Below are 11,554 nucleotides of genomic sequence, written 5' to 3'. Positions count from 1 at the left end.
CCTCTAGAAGGCCAACTAGGGGACCTCACCGTGAAACATAACTTCTTATATATGCCAGAGTATCCAATCCCCCTTTTTTAGGATGAGATCTCCTTTGTAAATTAAATGCTCAAGTAACTTTTTCGCCAGAACAGCTTGATATCAGGGTCCCACTGGAACTTAAAGCCTACAAATGGTGCTCATGGAAACTGCAGAGAAGGAAACAAAGTCATCCTAGGAGAAACTTGCCTGTATCTTTGAGATGCAAATGTCCCATTTGGTGTTCTCGAGAACCCTCATCTCTGCCATCTTTTTAAATTGCAAATTTTGAAAAAAGTGTAAAGTAATTTAGAAATTGACTTGTCAAGGGTAAATAGAAATCCTCAGTGTTATTCCTGTAAATATTTAGCCATCTAGAGAAGTGAGCTTTATTTGTTCCATCTACCAGAAACCCAACTTTAATCCAACCTCTTGTAAACTGATGAGTTTTACATTGCTGTACCTGCAGGGCTGAAATTTTGAAATGAGAACTATGAGGTCTCTCTGTTTGTTTCTGTGTTTGTATGTGTCTTTGTCTTTGGATAACATTGCTGAGGTTGATTTGTGTATGAGCTCTGTTTAATCGGCTTAAAGAAAAGTAAGCACTTACAAACCAAACAATTCTAAATACAAGAGAAATTCAGCTAAATTAGTTTCAGTTTCCCGTGAACTGGGAAATATTTAGTATTAAATTAATGTTTAAGTTTGTGATCTAATTAATATAGACATGACTTTAGAGTCATCAACGTTAAGTAGAATACTTTCACTGCACCTAGGTTTAATAGAAGTTAATGAAATCTTGTTATACCTGTTGCAAATTTGTCAGCAAGGAAAGTAACTTGATATGAAGAAACTTCTAAGGAAAGAAAATGTAAGTGAGATAAGAGCCTTTAGGTCTGAAAAGCTATCTACAATAGTCTCTCCAGATTTTGGTAACTATTACTTGTCTCTTGGCTTTCGCTAGAAATTAAGATTTTTAAGAGTCAGGGATTCTATTTAAATATATAATTAAAGCTACTGAAAATAATAAAACATTTCAGTATGGTAGAATGTGTGTTTTCAGTTATGAAAGTGTGAGGAATGGAAGTACATTTTACTGAGAAAGTTTTATACATGGTCAGGATGAACTAAATTTAGATTGAAGTCAACTAAGTAAACGGATTTTATTAAGTAAGCCAATACAAGACTGGAATTTGACCTCTCTCTCTGTCAGAAGTGCTCCTTTTTGATAACAGATTGTATGAGTTTCTGTGCTCTTAGGAGATCCATATTTGTTTTCTTTTAATCGTTTTGTGATTTTGGTTAAATGAATAAGTCTTGTTTCACAGTGACCTAGGATCCTGTTGTGTTTTAAAACCTTTATGATGTTTTTAACAAACTTCCCAAATATCAAAATCTGACTAAAACTTTTTTAGCCTCCTGCTGACTCTGGAATACTTCAGAAGAACATCTCTGAGACATCTCAGGGAGGAATGTTAAACTAAGTTTATTTGGCATGTTAAATTATTTCAGAAATATTGTCAAGGGATTGGAGATGAACCTTAGGTTATAGTGTATGTATTAATGTCATTAATATAGATATTCCAAAATTTAATTTGAATCCCTAACATCTGATATGTCCTGATATGTTATCAATCATAATTCTAGTTATTCTACAATGTTACATGTCACAGAAATATCCAAGTTTCCTGCTAATTGTATTGTACTCAAATCTTTAACCAGGTTATTTTAAGTTTTGTCCTGGTGCTTTTACAAAGTGAAGATTTTCAAGAGGACTCATAAAAAGGAACTTTTTAACAAATATAAGTTTCTGGTAGCCTTTAGATAATATCACTGGACTGGGTAATGAATGACAAAACTAATGGAAAACCTGATTACTTCATCCAGATCAACACAAATTAATTACATAGGACTGAATAAACTGGTGAATATGGTTATCATTTTTACGGTTTCTATCTGAAAAATTATTGGTTTAAATCTGTGTTTTCCAGGTGTAAGGAAAACTAATTTTGACTTCCAGTAATTTGGTAAATTATACCTTGGTAAGTAGAATTGAAACATTTATCTTTTGCTCTCTACCTGGTTGATCCTGCTAGTACCATACGCTTGTCTCAGAGATTAAGCCATGCGTGTATAAGTATTCATGGCTGGTACAGTGAAACTGTGGATGGCTCATTAAATCAGTTATGGTTCCTTTGGTTGCTTGTTATTACAACTGGATTACAACTAGTTATACTAATCATTGGTTTAATTTGTTCTTTGTTTCCAAATTGTTTGTGCTTTGTGTCTCCCTGCTGCACTATGTCTTTGTCAATGATACTAGTTGCATTACTTATATCCTGTCTATTTTATAAGATTGTTGTCTCTTACACTACCCAGTGTGTAACCAGGCCTCCAACAAGACTTCTACGGCTAAACATCTTGAGGAAATAGATCACATTTATAACATAAAATAATTGTAATAGTGTGATTCTAGGTATGGGAGGAAGCAACAAGGGAAAGTGTCTCCTGGATCATAATTAGACAGAGGATCCAGAGAAACTTTAATTATCAATAGGGCCTAATCCAAAAATTAACACCTGGAGTGACACATGAAGAATTTCCCCCCGATCTGGGATGAGCCTCCCAGCGCCGTGGGACAACATTTGATCATGAAATGTCTCCCAAATATTGGTCAAATTCCTGACTAAGAGAAGATATGAGAAATGGAATAGTTCCCTCCATTATCAGTCATCAACAATTGCAGCCCTTCAATGTGAGCCCCGAGGAAACTCAGGAAGGAGAAGGATACCTGCCATCTAGCAGCCATCAGACTGCAGCCACTCCCTGTGGTGAGCCCTGAGGAAACTCAGGCTGTGAGAATACACGATACAGGCCCCAGATAGCTGAGGTGCGTATCAAAGGAATGATTTCAGTGAGCCTGGAATCTTCCCATACATAGAAAAGTGCTAAATTCCTTAACTTCAGATGCTGCCTCCCGGTCTTGAAGTCCTCAAAATTCCCACTGAATAAAACATAAGTCTCAACTTCTAGATCATGAGTATTTTTTAAGTCTACAGACGTAAAGTAGACACTTTCCAAAGAGGAACAAAAAAGACAAATCTGAACACTGGCACCAATGGTGGACCCTCCCAGAAAGATCCATCTGACAAAGCAGTTAGAAGGTGTCACCCCTTTTTCCACAAGATCGTGGAATGGACACTGACAGTGGAAAATTGTAACAGGGAAGAACCAATTCTGACTCCATGTTGGATCTGCTTCTTTGACTTTAACCTTTGCTTTTCGTTGCCTTTGTTATTATAATCATACTTACTGGCCTGTCTCAGGGAACCCTGCCCCTCAGCCTGCATGTTAAACTAAAGTGTCTTTGTTCAGCACACAGGGAGACAATCTGACCCTGCCCACCTGTGAATGGCTGCAGAAAAGAAGAAATTAACACATCCCCTCCCTGATGCTGGCCAAGCCAGGCAAAACTAATGACTTTTTTACTATACTGCCTCACCTCCTCCCCCTCTCTGTTCTGTAAAAGAAACTGGCATCCAGACCCCAATAAGATGGTTTTTGGAGACCCTAGTCTGCCACCTTCTCGGTTCGCGGGCTTTCTGAATAAAGTCGTTATTCCTTGCCTCAACACCTTGTCTCCCGATTTACTGGCCTGTCGTGCAGCAAGCAGAGAGAGCTTGGACTCAGTAACACCCCTATAGGAAATTCTCACCAACCGCCTCCCCCCAAAGAATTGCTTTTGTCCCCAGATTTAGTTCTCTCCATTTCTCCCCACAGGGCAATTCATAGACACAACATCCTTAGGAGCAAATTTCCTAACATCTAGGTGTTTAGTCTGAGTGATTCCCAGCCTTTAGAGGCATTTGAATCACCTCAAGGACTTGTGGAAACAGATTCCTGGTCTCCGCCCCTGAGTTTCTGATTTAATAGGTGTAGGGTGAGATTTGAGAATTTACATTTCTAGCAGGTTCACAGGTGTTGCTGATCTGGGGGCTCCACTCTGAGAATCACTGATCTAGTAGAACACCTCATGGGGTGTCAGCAAATACGACCACCTGGGTTTTGCATGTCAAGTCTGTCCCCTTTGAGGTCACCACTGATGTGATGGCAAGAGAATCTGCTCTGCAGGATTCTATATGGTGGAATAACCCCTTGGTATTGATACAGGTTTTCCCCGCTATCTGAAAGTAGAGTGTTCCTATATGGCATAAAGCAAAGAGTATCCTCCTGCTTTCAAATAATTTGAGCTAGATCACTTTGCTTTTACAAAAAATGTACATTAGTACGTTAATATGGCAATGGATTTTTTTCATAAAAGCGAAAATCCTCTTCGGATGTCTCTCGGTTGTTGAAAACAGGGACTAAGGTAGGTGTTTTGTAAAAGCAAAATAGTGTAATGTGAACTTTCAGAAAGTGGGAGATACCTGTAATCTCATCTCTTTGGCTTGCATCATACTTCACGGCTTCTTTCATTTCCTGGTTATTTGTCACCTTGTCCTCTGTTGATTCTACTTGTCCACTCCTCCATAAAGGGGAGCGTTTTCTTCAAAATCCAGGAGCTCTGCTATTATCACCTGAGTATTCTGCTCTCCAAGAATCCGCCCTCTTTCTTCTTCATCATCATCATCATCATCATCATCACAGCTGACATTTATTTCCACTGACTGTGTTCCTATGTTCCTTATAATATACCACACTTGACATAAACATGTCAGTTAGGATGTTGCTTTTGGTGGCCATGAACAAAATACCCAACTTTAAAAAATAAGGAAAATTTTCATCTCACATACCATCATATACTCCCAAGGAAGGGTAGTTCCAGGATTGGCTGACTCAGTGCCGCAACATTGTCATCAATGGGTCTTTCCAACTTCCCACACTGCCATTCTTGCCCTGTTGGCTCTGCCCTCATTTCTGCTTACCTCCTCGTTTAAAAAAATGACCTCAGTGGTTGCAGGTATCCCACACAGTCATGACACCATCTCTTTCTCTCTGTATCTCTTTTTTTTTTTTTTTTCGGTACGCAGGCCTCTCACTGTTGTGGCCTCTCCCGTTGCGGAGCACAGGCTCGGGACGCGCAGGCTCAGCGGCCGTGGCTCACGGGCCCAGCCGCTCCGCGGCATGTGGGATCTTCCTGGGCCGGGGCACGAACCCGTGTCCCCTGCATCGGCAGGCGGGCTCTCAACCACTGCGCCACCAGGGAAGCCCTCTCTGTATATCTTTTTAAGAGCCAGGCAGTCTTTTCTGGAGGTACCCCAGCAGATCTGCCCATTATGTCTCATTGACTAGAACTGGGTCACATGTCCACCTCCAGCTGCCAAGAGAATGGGATTACCACGTTGGTTACCCCTGAGTTGGGGTGAGGTCACCTTCTCCGAGTACTTGGCTGTCATTTGGGGGCACAAGGAAGAAGAGGGAAATGATTGTTGGTTGGTTGGTTGGCTTTGAATATAAGAACAGAAACTTATGTTCTGGTTATCTACTGCTGTGTAAAAACACAAAAATAACATTGGTTTTGCTCTTGACTTTGTAACTTGTGTAGGGTTTGCTTGGAACAGCTCATTTCTGCTCCACTTGGCGTCTGTGGTGGTGGCTTGAAGGCTGGGCTGTAATCGTCTTCAGGCTGACTCACTCACACACCTAACAGTTAATGCTAGGGGCTTTTCCTGGCAGCAGATATATTTTCTCTATGCAATACTGAAGAAAGGGCTGAGTCCCAAGGGCAAGTGTCCCAACAGCCAGGCAAAAGTCGTATCACCTTTTATGACGAAGCCTCAGAAGACCCCGATTTCTGCTGCATTCCCTTCATTGGAAACAGGTCACTAAGGCCAGTCCATATAAGTGGAATTAGATTTCCCTTTTTGATGGGAGGAGTATCAAGAAATTTGTACACCATAACATGTACTACCGGATTAAATCCTCCAAGCAGCCCTGTTCTATTCTTCATTTTTTTTATAGATGAGAAAAGAGACTCATGTTAGAACCTTGAAAACATTATGCTAAGTGAAATAAACCAGACACAAAAGGACAAATAGTGTATGAATTCCGCTTCAATGAAGTACTTAGAATAGGCACATTCACAGAGACAGAAAGCAGAACAGAGGTGACCAGGGACTGGAAGAAGGATAGGGAGTTATTGTCTCATGGGTTTGGAGTTTCTGTTTGGGATGATGAAATGTTTCTGGGAATGAATAGTGGTGATAATTGCACAACACTGCGAGTGTACTTAATGCCACCAAATTGCACACTTAAAAATGGTTACAGTGGTAAGTTTTATATTATGTGTATTTTACCACAATTAAAAAAATAAAAAAAGAGAGATCAGGTTAACATTCTGGCAGATTGTATCCTCCAAAAATGGCCACAGCAGTCTTTCCAGGACAGCATGCTCTTCCAGAACCTTCCTCCCCACCCCCAATAGAGGCTGTCTGTTTCTCCTCTTGTTGAAACCGGGCAGGGCTTTGTCACTACCTTGGTGAATAGAATATAGTAGAAGTGACACTGTGTGACTTCTGAGGCTGGGGCACAAGGGAGTAGGGCTTCCACCTGGCCCTCCCTCTCAGGATGCTTTCCTGGGAACTCAGACACCATGCGTGAGCAAGCTGCAGCCCCAGCTGACAGCCAACAGCACCTGCCAGATGGGTGAGTTTTCCACCGATTCAGTCCCCAGCCTTCGAGCTGTTCCAGCATATGCTGGGAGGAGGATCTGACTCATGTGAAAATGTACAGAGGCCTGCCCTTGTTGCAGATTCAGGAACAAAATAAATGTTGCTATTTTAAGCCACTTCGTTTTCAGGTAATGTGTCACACAGCCATGGTGACTGGAACACATACCTAGTGAGTGACAGAGCCAGGACCTGAACCCAGGACCTGGAGCTGAAAGTCCAACACTCAATATGCCCCACCTCTCTGTGAATGACACAAAAACCTATGCCTGGGCTTCCCTGGTGGCTCAGTGGTTGAGAGTCCGCCTGCTGATGCAGGGGACACGGGTTCGTGCCCCGGTCCGGGAGGACCCCACATGCCGCGGAGCGGCTGGGCCCGTGAGCCACGGCCGCTGGGCCTGCGCGTCCGGAGCCTGTGCTCTGCAACGGGAGAGGCTGCAGCAGTGAGAGGCCCGCGTACCGCAAAAAAACCCAAAACAACAAAAAAAACCTATTCCTGTAGTCTGGCCAGTACATGAATGTCCTGATCTAACTTTATAGTCTATGTATCTAGTACCAAGTGTATCTTCTATTCCTGAAAACTAGCTCCTGCCACCACCCCCCAGCCACTGCCACCCCCAGTGTAGAGGAACAGCTCCATTCCCAGGCATGAGATCATGGGAAGCCTATAAGGAGCCGGTACAAGGTCATCTTCTGTTCACGTCCTTATACCCCGTGGGAAGCTGTCATGAGCCAGTTTCCCATTTCTCTGGGGTTCTGGTGAGACCTGGGCTTCAGAATTTCAAAACCACTTCCTCCAATCTAGAATTAGCTCCTTAGCAATGGGGTGTCCCCTAACTCACATTGCAGTCACTGCCTCTTTCGGTGCTGTACAAAAACCATGGGGAGTTGGCACCTTTGGCTTATTGTAACTTTGCTACTTGTAAAAATGGCTGCTTATAACTTTACTGGTTGAATCAGTCAGGTGCTGGCCTTGGCCTTGTACGTGTGAACCTGATACCCAGCAGTTCCCCGTTTGTATCAGTCACATCAATATTTGTTGAACAAATTCACTTTTCCAAGGTTCAAAATCTTGAGAGACGAGTTAATCCTTTCTTCAAGGTATCCTTCATCCAGATCTGTCAATTCTTCCTCTATAAATATTCTCATTTCTGCCTCTATTTCCGTGTCTGTTGTCTCTACCTAAATTCAAACCCTAGTCTGCTTGCTCCTGGATTATAGTAAAACTAGGCTTCCTGTTTCCAATCCATCCCCTTCCGATCCATCTTCCGCAGTACTTCTAGAGTAATCTTCTTAAAATGCCATTTATAGATGGTACCATATGGTTCACAGACTTAAAGCTGACATCTTTAGCTCCTTGTTCAATGCTCTACAACTTGGTCTTCTGTTATTTCTCCAAATTCATCTTCTACTAATCTTCTACATCAACATTTGCTTCTCGGGACTTCCCTGGTGGCGCAGTGGTTAAGAATCCGCCTGCCAATGCGTGGGTTCGATCCCTGGTCCGGGAAGATACCACATGCTGCGGAGCAGCTAAGCCCGTGCGCCACAACTACTGAGCCCACGTACCACAGCTACTGAAGCCAGCGTGCCTAGAACCCGTGCTCTGCAATGAGAAGCCACTGCAATGAGAAGCCCAGGCACAGCACAGAAGAGTAGCCCCTGCTTGCCGCACCTAGAGAAAGCTTGCACACGGCAACAAAGACCCAACGCAGCCAAAAATAAATAAATTAATTAAAAAAACAGAACAGAAAACACACAAAAATATTTGCTTCTCTCCAGCTTGGCCAACACTATGTCCTTTGAATATGCCAGAATGGAATTTCCTTTGAGGCTTAGCCTAATGACACTTCCTTTATTCCTGAAGCATCCCTCCACTGCCAGCTCTTCTGAACCTGTATACCCTTGAGTTCTCTGTAGTACTCAATGGGCTTGTGGATGAGTCAGAATACAAAATGACTGAAGATGGCAGAAGATAACTAGAAAGAGCAAGTTCATTGCCAGTCAATACTAAATGTGTCTGAGGAATCCAGCTAGGACTGGTTCTTGGTACAGAGGTTCTTAATTGGAATCTAGGAGGCCCCTGAAGTTCATTGCAAAATCCTGCTGAATGTGTATAGCAACATGTGTATGTGTGTCCATAACTATAATCAGCTTCTTACAAAGGTCTGCTTGTGGCCCAGTAAAGGCTAAGAACCCCTGACCTAGACAGAAGGTGACATAACTTAGTGAAAAAAACAAGCAACCACCCCACTAGATTTTAGAGTCACAAGACTGGATTGGTATCTTATCCCAGCTCTGTGTGACACTGGTATGTCACTAACCTTTCTGAATCACAGTGTACTCATTTGGAAAATTGAAATTATTATCTGCTCTGCCTAATCAATTGGGTTTTTGTGAGGAATAAAGAAAATACTTCATATAAAATTGTTTTATAAATGATGAAATGCTCTACAAATATGTTATTATGCTACTTAATTCCAGACCATATGGTTCTTAGCTTATATGTTCCAGTTTACATAATTTCTTACCTCTCTTGAAATAATAGTTCCTTACTAGTCTTATTTCCTCCTCCTGTTGTCTGGGTGTTTCATTGGTCCGGAGTCCATTGCTATTACCTGTATCATGGTCACAAGCTTTGGTATCAGATACTAAAGGTCACTGCTCCTTTTACCAAATTAAAGCAAGCCTCTTGCAACATGTTACTCAGAGTTTATTTTTTTCTAAGGAACAGAAACTCACTGCAGCTCGGCCCCTCCTTTCCCAGTGGAAGAAAGCATGTTATTTAAAGCAGTGCTTCTTAAACCATCTGTAGTGAAAAATCAGGTGGTTTTTTTGTTTTTTTAATTTTATTTATTTTTGGCTGCATTGGGTCTTTGTTGTTGCATGCAGGCTTTCTCTAGTTGGGGCGAGCGGGCGCTACTCTGTGTTGCGGTGTATGGGCTTCTCATTGCGGTGGCTTCTCTTGTTGTGGAGCATGGCCTCTAGGCATGAGGGCTTCAGTAGTTGCAACAGGTGGGCTCAGTAGTTGTGGCACACAGGCTTAGTTGCTCCACAGCATGTGGGATCTTCCAGGGCCAGAGACTGAACCCATGTCCCCTGCACTGGCAGGTGGATTCGTAACCACTGCGCCACCAGGGAAGTCCAAAATCAGGTGTTTTGTTTTTTTGTTTCTTTCTTCTTTAAAAAAATTCTAATACACTGTAAAAAATTAATAAACAGAAACCTCAATTAAAAAGAGTCAGGAGACAAGAATGAGGAACTCTCAAACCCTGCGATGATAGTACGGCCCAACAGGAAGAAGAAATATTTCTCTTCTTTCCTGGCGAGGACTGAGCCAATGAAAAGCCATGGAATCTTTGTTTACTACAGCCCTCCCAACTTCCTTTTCCCCTCTATAAGAGTGCTCCTTCTCTTGCATGTGGCTTGCTATGGTTATAGACCTTGAATTACAATTCTTTGCTGATCATGGATAAACCTGTCTTTGCTGGAGAACTATTTGGCAGTCTATTGTTTTAGGTCAACAGCATCATGTATCAATATTTTTATAAAATAAAGAGAAAAATGACATAAAGAGACATACACAATACAAGCTACATTTTTATTATGATTAGATCCAATAGTTAACTGACAAAATAGCTATGCAAATTTCTAAACTCTTACTCTCAGTTTCTGTACTTATTTCCAGGTGGATTGGAAGAAAACAGTCTGTGGGCCATACTCTGAGGAGGACAGATTTAAAGTTTACAAAAGCATTTTGTGAAAACGAAGCCCAGTGGATAATCTGATTGCTTGCTGGTCTGTGGATGGGCTTCCTGGGTCCAATCAACTACAAGGGAGGAATGGTCACATGGTCTAAACATGGCTGTAGGGGTGGGAACATTTTTCCTTCTTGGTTCTTCAGTTGGTCTAATAATTAAATTGATATAAGACAGATTAACAGGAAAACAAACAAAATTATGTACATGTGAGAGCCCCGTAAAGATATGAAGACCCAAAGGACAGCCAGGTAATTGAAACTTCTGTAACGTTCTGAGCTAAAGAAAGGGGTAGGGATCTGAGGGTACAAAGGGGAGGAAGGCCATTCCTAGGAAGCTAGAGGAGGTGTTTGAAAAACAAAGGTTGTCCTGTTATGCTGATGTTTCTTAGGTAATAAGGTATATCTGATAACAGTTCTCTTCTGGTATGGGCTCTTTTCCAATGTAAATTTAAGCAATTGAGGGGGAAGTAAAGAACTTTCCCTGAATCTACTGTGTTTTTGACTACCTTTAGCCCAAACTAAAACTCATGCCAAAGTGGCTATTTTGGGGTAAGAATTCTGCTCCCGTTCATGGCCATTGGCAGAGCCTTGGCTGGAGCACTTCCCAGAGAATGGGGCCTGAGATGTACGCAGACATGCTGTAGGAGCACACACACAGGCCCTGGCAGCACACAGTCCTGCTGTTTGCCAGGGTTGGTCTCCGAGTGCAGCGCCTCAGCAACTTCATTTGTTCAAAACTCCTGGGTGCCCGCCTATGCTGGAAATTGGAGGATGAGTATAATGCCCTGAAGAGTAAGTGTTCCATACCACATAGAACAGAATTTTCAAAAAGACATGCAAATGCTCATTAATTTGAATGCAAAATGACCAAGGTGAGCAACCTGTCCTCAAGAAGCTCACAGCGTACACAGCTTTGTCACAGATGAATTTACCTTCTGTCTACTCACACGTGATAAAAAGTTTTCATTTTCTAGTTCCACAACGGTACCAAAAAAATTAAATTTCTATTTATAGGCAATGTTTAACACTTTCAGTTCATTAATCTCTGAATTCCTTCCATGTATGTGATCAGTTTCCTTGTTGAAGGCTGTATCATAAGCCCTAGCAT

Source organism: Pseudorca crassidens, chromosome 19, assembly GCF_039906515.1.
Source record: "Pseudorca crassidens isolate mPseCra1 chromosome 19, mPseCra1.hap1, whole genome shotgun sequence".
In the NCBI taxonomy this organism is placed as follows: Eukaryota; Metazoa; Chordata; class Mammalia; order Artiodactyla; family Delphinidae; genus Pseudorca; species Pseudorca crassidens.
This window is presented reverse-complemented; position numbering follows the sequence as displayed.